This window comes from Myodes glareolus, chromosome 2 (assembly GCF_982192425.1).
Source record: "Myodes glareolus chromosome 2, mMyoGla1.1, whole genome shotgun sequence".
NCBI classification, from domain to species: Eukaryota; Metazoa; Chordata; class Mammalia; order Rodentia; family Cricetidae; genus Myodes; species Myodes glareolus.
Window position 1 is genome coordinate 84,023,887 of NC_142027.1, and position 8,542 is coordinate 84,032,428.

An 8,542-nucleotide genomic window follows, 5' to 3' on the forward strand; every position below is an offset into this window, starting at 1 on the left:
CAAGTCATCAGATGGTTTAGAATATGATGGAACATAGGAGTGGCAACAAACAGGTCTGTTGAATATATGAAGTTAAATGATAGAAACTAGTTTCCAAATTCCATATATTCTATAAAATATTTGTATTGTGTTTTGATGTTATGCTCAGAATAGGCAGTTCTATAGGATCAGACAGTTAATGGAACATCTCTTATGGTGAGGAGAAATGGGAGATGAAAATTAAAAGGTGTAGTTTTGCTTGAAAAACACTTTTTCTGGTTGACAATGGTGAAGGGTACATGTCCCAATGGTGAAGAAAAATTGAATTATACATTTTAAATAGTTGAACATTTTACATGTGAACTTATATCTCAGTTATGGTGTTATTTTGATTGGTGTGTAGAAGGAAGAAATAAAAAGAAAGAAGAAGCAGGGTGGTGGTGACACACACCTTTAATCCCAGCACACAGGTAGACAGAGGTAGGCAAATTATCTGTGAGTTCAAGGCCAGCCTAGTCTACAGAAGGAGATCCAGGACAAAAAAAAAAGAGAAGAAATAGTGTACATACCTATAGAAAGAAGAAATGTATCAAAAACTGAAAACTTTAAGATCTTCTTGGCTTTCAGCACAAAGGGATCTTGTGGGTTGTTGAGGGAATCAACATTCACTACAAATGATGTGCCAGTGATCACATCCATGCTATAAGCTCCAAGGACGCTGAATAAATAGAGACATGAGAATCAACATCTGCATCTGAGGCAATTCTTACTTCTAAGCTACCTAGGCAGAGAGCCACACAGTAAGAACCTCCTGCTGCATCGGCAGTGAGTCAAGGTTTCTATAACACTCACACATGGGACCTTTGCCTGTGGTTGATTTGCGGATGTCGTTTTCCTATAGTTGAGCGATGCTAAGTGCTTGCAGTGCCATCAACCACTTACTCTTTCACGGTGACAGCCTTCCCTTTCTCTTCTTCTCGTCTCAAGTTTTTCACCAACATATCTCCATACTGTCCAATTATGGGAAACATCTAAGCAAAAAACACAACATTTGTAGCTAAATGTGGAAACTCAGGTACCAGAAAGACAACTTGTTCCCAGTAACATAGCAATGAGCAGGATGTTACAGTGAATTTTATAATGGATCCTCTGGGTATGAAGATGAAAGACCATCTTATAGGAACTTTAATGCACAGGACCGATCCTTGGAAAAGAACTATGGGCTAGTTTTCTACCTGTCCCTAGATTCATTTCAGTAAATGCCCTCTCCATCATCACCTCCTTGAGTTTTCCACTGGTGAATGTTGGAGACAGCAGTGTTCGTAGTCTCTTCCATCCTTCATCCACGTATATAGAGATGGCCTTTTTCATAAATCCCACTGGCCCAAAAGGCTAGAGTTCCAACAGAAAGAATATTTATCATATTAAAGTTATGGTAATCTTCACAATTCTATAAATTTTGTTAACCAAGCATAATCTACTTAACAAATATTTCTGACTGTTAAATGTCTGGACATTACTAGATGCTCAACAATCTTCTTTAATATTTCTGTAATTCTTATACATGGAGGTGACACCATACACCTGGTATTGCTTCACATCTTTCTATGACTGTCTCACTTTAAATGAAAGTCACCTTCTCAGAATACAGAAGAACAGATAGGACAGACCTATAGCATTCTTCAAAGCTATGCAGACAAAAATAGATTAGTGACAGACAGCAACTGGCCTTGGCAAAGTAGTAGCTCAGGTCAGTTTCTCATTGATATCTGTAAACAGTACAAACAATTGGATGCTTTGAAGCTGAGTTCTTAAAAAAGCTATAGATGATATAAAATATTTATTTGATATTTCAAGAAATAATGTCATGGTATAGAAATTGTTTTATCTCTATTTTCTATATAAGGGCATGAGAAAAACTAATTCTATCCACTGCTAAAAATGTTCATTAACCATGTATATCTATGAACACTGGATCAATGCAACACACACACACACAATTTTTGTTGTTGTTTTGTTTTGTTTTGTTTTATTTTGTGCCAGAGTCTCACTATGAATCTCTGTCTGTCCTGTAACTCACTATGTAGACCAGGTTGGCCTTGAACTTACAGAGATCATCCTGCCTTTGCCTCTTAAGCACTGAGATTAAAGCCACACCTGGCTCCCAGAACTGTATTTTGTGCTAATAGGGACACTTTCAATGTTCTTTCATGACAAAAGTCTAAGATAGGACATACACACAGACTTCTACCTCTTCATGAAACAGAATGATACAAAGTTCTTCAACTAACTTCACACTTAATGGTGAAATTTTGAAAGTTTCATCCTTTGATCTGTAGCAACTTTAAAATGTCTACTATATCAGCCCAGTCTATACAGTGAGTTCTAGGACAGCCAGAACTATACAGAGAAACCCTGACTCAAAAAACCAAAAAAAAGTCTATTGTCACCTCTTATTTAGTACCACCCTAGAAGTACCAACTAATGCAATAATGCTTGAAAGAATATGAATTCCAAAGTAATAAGCAAAGTTATTCTAATGTTCAGTCAACATAATTGTCTGTGTACCACATATCAAATAACTCACAGAGAAATTCATAGGAATAATAATGAGTTTAGCAATTATTCTGTGATACAATAGCAAATCAAAATCATTTGTGTTTGTACTTAACTGCAATTATATTGAAAAAATCTCAAGAATAGTACATAATAGTCAACCATGTCCAGACATTTTATAAGTTATTTATACTTAAAAAGATATTAGTATAACAAAGTATATTCAAGTCTTTCAGTTAAAGAAAAATTTCCATGTGGCAATCAAAATAAATCTAAAAGTGTAGAGAACGCAATAGTTATGCATTAGAAAATTGAACACAGAAAATGTTTATTGTCTCATGTCAACCCAAAGATTTAAAGAATTGAGATCATGTTGTAAATATTCACATGATTTAAATATTCAATTCTCAAGAAAGTGTGGCCCTAGAGTATAAAAAGACTTTGTGCTCAATGGAAGAAAATATAGCATGAGAAAATGTATTATACAAATAGAATCAACATGTTAAAAATTTGTCGATTTTTTATTTTTATATTTTTTGTGTGTGCTTATCTGTATGTGTGTTTGTACACCACACCTGTGCAGTGGCTTCAGATGCCAGAAGACAGCATTAGATCCCTGGAACATGAGTTACAGATGGTTGGGAACTGTCATGTGGGTTCTGGGAATTGAACCGTAGTCTTAACCACTATGTCATTTCTTCAGTCCCTGAATAAGTTTTGATAATTCTATAGAAAGAATTCTATGGAGGGAAAAGTTTGCCTCAGAAAACAGGTAAAGGACTGGACATGGATGGCACAACATGACGCTTTACCGGAGTTCCATACTTTATACCCCAAATTCCAAGCACATCATAGATAATTACTGCAAAGTAAGAAATGACAGGCACATGTTGTTTAAAAAGATAGAATGTTAGGTATGTCTGAGGATGTAGCTCAGTTGGCAGCATGCTTGCATAGTATGCATAAAGTCTTGGGCTTGATCCTCAGAGCTGCATATGCCAAGTAGAGTGGCACAAGTCTGCAATAGCAGCACTTGAGAGGATGAAAGTTGAGGCAGGGACATATAAAACCTTATTAAAAGAAGAGTGCTAAACAAAATACAATCATACTTGACCCCAGAAGCACAACCATGAAAAGAAAAATGGATTAGACTTCAGGACGAAGAAAAGACAGATGATCCATGGCTATTATAACACAGTTGCTAGTAAAGTGTGAAGAAACAGTGCTGTGTCTTTACTGTGTGGTTGTCACATAGATTTATATAAGTGACAATATTCAGAGAGCTACACACATACATACACAACTCATAGCAATGGAAATAAGCTGTGGATGATATTAATGTCAGTTTTTTGGTATAGCAGTTGTGCCTTAGGTAGCTTTAATTGTCAACTTGGCACAGCCTAGAATCATTTGAGAGGCAGACCAGGACTGAGGAATTGCTCATATCAGACTGGACTGTGGGCACGTCTGCAGGAGATTAAATTGTCTAGGAATTGATGCAGTAAGGACCAGTCCATTGTGGGCAGAACTATTCCTAGGCAGTTGACCTTGTGTTTTATAAGGACACTAGCTAAGTGTGAGTCTGAACAAGCCACTGAGTAGATTTTCTTCATGGTTTTTGTTTCAAGCCTCCTGTTTGAGCTCCTGTCCTGACTTTGTTCAGTCATAGACTGTGGCTTGGAAGTGTCAGCTACTGAACCCTTTCCTCTGCTAACTTGCTTTTGGTCAGAGTGTATTTTCAAAACAACAGAAAGGAAAGTAGAAAAAGCAGAACTATATTATATTTATAATATAATAAAAAAGAGCAAAACATGAAGAGTACCAAGAACTTTCCTGAGCCCATATGGTGGTGAATCTTTAAAATTTAATTAAATATAAATTTTTGTGGTGAATTGTTGCTGTTTGTTTTGACTCTTTAGTCTTTTTACTTTTTGGTTTTTTGTTCTTTTGGGATGCCCATCACCCAAATCCCAAATAAAAAACATGTAGGGAGTCTAATTCTTTCTATCTCTTTATTTTTGAGCTCTGGGTGTGTTGGAACTTACTCAGTAGAACAGGCTGTTGTTGAACTCACAGAGATCTGCCTGCTTCTGCCTCCCAAGTGCTGGAATTAAAGGTGAGTGTCACCATCACCCGTCTTATTCTTTCTTATGAATGCTGTACCTTAGCTTGGCTTGTCTCTTGCCAACTTTTCTTAAATTATCCCACTTATCTTTTGCCTCTGGTCTTTTTACCTTTCTCTATTTCTGTAAATCTTTTCTCTCCTTCTTATTCCATGTCTGGCTGTGTGACTGAGTGACTGGTCCCCAGCATCCTCCTCTCCTCCTATTCTCATTGCTTGATCTCTCTATATCTCTTTTTCTCCTTCTATTTATTTTCTCTGATTGCCATCCTTAACTATCCTTTCTCGTCCCTTGCTATGTATAAGATCAATCAGGTATTTTAAACAGGCAAAATAACACAGCTTCACAGAGTTACACAAATGCAACATAAAAGAATGCAACACATCTAAACATCATTAAACAAATGGTCCACATCATAAACAAATGTAACACATCTTAAACCATTACTTTACAAAAGTGGATAATTGTGGTGGTTTGAACAGGAATGGTCCCCATACGCTCATAGTTTTGAATGCTTGGTCATTAAGGAATGGTACTGCTTGACAGAGATTAGGAGGTGCAGCTTTGTTGGAAGAGGTCTGTCACAAGAGATGAGACCTGAGGTTTCAGAAGTCCAAGCTAGGCCCAGTCTTTCTTTCTTCTTACCGTCTGTCAATCTGGAGGTAGAACTATCAGCTACCTCTCCAGCATCATGTCTGTTTGCATGCTGCTATGCTTTCCACCATGATGACAATGGACTAAACTTCTGAAATTGTAAGCCAGCCCCAATTAAATGTTTTATTTATTAAGAGTTGCCATGATCATGATGTCTCTTCACAGCAATCAAACGTTATTTAAAATAAGACAATAGTAAAGATTTATGTCTCTTCAAAAAGAACACCTATCCGATGGTTTGTGAAGATGGAGTAGCATTCTTTCACCAGCACTATTTTGATGATCTCTGGATCTGTGATAGCCAGCACAGGCTGCTGACTGTCATATAACCTGAGGTGGGAAAACAGATAGATTGAACCTCAGAAGTCAGATTGTTCACCTGGATTTAAACCTTGGACTCCAGAGTACACTCCTGAGGCAGCACAGGCCACACCCCAAGCTCTATAAAGCACAGTAATATGAACCCCTACTTCAAGTTCTGACTATAGAAGCCACTGGAGTCTTGTGAAATGAAGGGTAGTGTGGCTAAAACAGGAAGAGACACGTAGCAACTCTCTGAGACTATTCAAATTTTTGTTACCATCTAAGGTTTTGTTTAAATGAATTATTAGATCAGGTGTTATCCCAACAGCTGGTCGTAGACTGGAAATGTCTCCTAATAATCTTTGAAAGTCATTAAGAGTTCGCAACCTGTCTCTCCTGATTTGTGCCTTTTGAGTCTTAATTCTTTGTAAACCTATTTTATAACCTAAATAATTAACAGAATCTCCTCTCTGAATTTTTTCAGAAGCAATTTGCAATCCCCATTTAGGTAATACTATTTTTACTTCTTCAAACAGCCTTTCTAAGGTGTCTTTGTTTTGATCAGATATCAGGATATCATTCATATAGTTGAATTATGTTGTATATTATGGACTTAGGAAATTGTTTGCATATAATTTTCAATGGTTGGCTTACAAAATATTGACACAGGGTGGGAGAGTTTAACATTCCCTGTGGGAGGATGGTCTACTGGTACCTCCTTGTAGGCTGAGAGTTATTATAAATAGGCACTGTGAAGGCAAACTTTTCTCTATCTTTTTCTTGTAATGGTATAGTGAAGAAACAATCTTTCAGATCAATAACTATAAGAGGCCATCACTTTGGTAACAGGGAGGGCAAAGGAATTCCAGATTGCAGAGGGCCCATAGGTTGAATAACCTTGTTGATAGCTCTAAGATCTGTCAACATTCTCCATTTACCTGATTTTTTCTTAACAACAAATACAGGAGAGTTCCAAGGGCTGGTGGATTCTTCTATATGACCAGCATCTAATTGCTCTTGTACCAGCTGTTCTAAAGCCTGTAACTTTTCCTTAGCTAAAGGCCACTGTTTAGTCCATATTGGTTTCTCAGTCAACCATTGTAGAGGCATGGCTGTTGGTACCTCCGAAGGACCATCAGTTGTGTTGTGTTCTTGTATAACTCTAATGGCTGGTTTCCATGATCTGTAATATCTTGTAATATTGTCCTCATAAATATAGGCTCTGGAAGCAGCAGGAATGTTAATTTGGGTATTCCATTGCTGCAATAGGTCACGGCCCCATAAATTCACTGCAATATTTGCTACATATGGCCTTAGTTTTCCTATTTGTCCATCTGGATCTATACAATTGACCCATCTCTTTCTTGATCTTACTCGAGATAGGGTTCCAATTCCTAAGAACTCAATATCTACCTCTTGAAGAGGCCAATGTGGATGCCAAGATTCTGGTGTAATGATACTTACATCCGCACCTGTGTCCAGTAAGCCAGTAATAAATTTGCCATTTATACACACTCTTAGCTATGGTCTTTGTTCATTGATAGATGTCTGCCAGAATATCCGTTTACTTTGTCCTCTTAGATTTCTTGATTCATTCACCATATTTAACTCATCCTTCAGGCTGTTATTGCTTTTAACAGCAGGCATGGGGCATTCTAATTTCCCTGAAGAGGCATGTTCTCTGCAGTAATCGGAAATGACTGGACCACATTTGCCATGGGGGCCTTCGAGAGGCCCCCTATTGAGTTTCCCAAAGGCAACAGGTTGCTCTGTTTATCTCTTGTTGACCTACACTCATTCGTCCAATGCCTGCCCTTTCCACATCTCATACATAAACCTGAAGGCTGAGTCCTCCTATTCCTGTTATTCCTAGAAGAGGCATTATTCCTGGAATTCCATTGTCTGCAGTACCTTTTCATGTGTCCCATTTTGCCACATTGAAAGCATTTTGTAATCTGATGTCTCCTTATACCTTTGGAAATTGCTTCTTGCACCCATGTTTCATTGCCATAATCAAATGTATCAACATTCCTCGTATGTAAAACCCATTCATCCAAAGGCACTGATCTGATCTTTAAAGGCCCCAGGATCCTTTTGCATTCTACATTGGCATTCTCATAAGCCAAAAAACTCAATTACTATATTTCTTGCTTCTGGATCAGGTATCCCTATTTGTACAGCCTTAGTTAGTCTTTGTAAAAAGTCACTAAAGGGTTCTCTCTGACCCTGTTTGACCCTGATATACGATTCTACTCTCGGACCTGAGTCTTGAACCCTGTCCCAGGCCCTTAGAGCTGCTATAGCATATATGGATAAAATGTTTTCATCATAAAGAGCTTGTTCCTGAGGATCAGAGTAAAGTCCTTCTCCTAGAATTTGATCTAGAGAAACCTCAATTCCTTTCACTGATTCTTGTTGTTGTAAAAGTCTGGCCTCTTGTTTGAATAGGCATTTGAAATGCCATAAAGGTCCTTTCTCGAGGACAGCTGACGTGAGCTGGTTCCAATCTTGATGGGTGGCTTTGATGCTCAGAGCCCAGGATTTTAACATCTCCCTACCAAAGGATGAATGTAGTCCATAATTCACAATTGCTTGTTTAAATTCTTTCAGATCATTCATACGTATAGGCTCCCATGTATGTTCTTTAATGACCTTAGGATTTTTGGAGCCGGTTATCTTTTCTGATGTTATTACTGGAAAGGCAGGTAAAACTCTATGTAGACTGAGAGTTTTTTGAGGTGAATGTTGCCTTTCTACCTTTTGCTCCTGTTCATCAGAGTCTATGATTTCCTCAATCTTATTAAATCTGATCACCATTGCTTTCTGTAAGTCCTGAATCTCCTGTCCAGTATTATGCTGCAAAGCCTTCATTAACAATTCTAAGGCATGGTGCTTGTCCATCAGAGACACCATTTCCTCCTTGGACA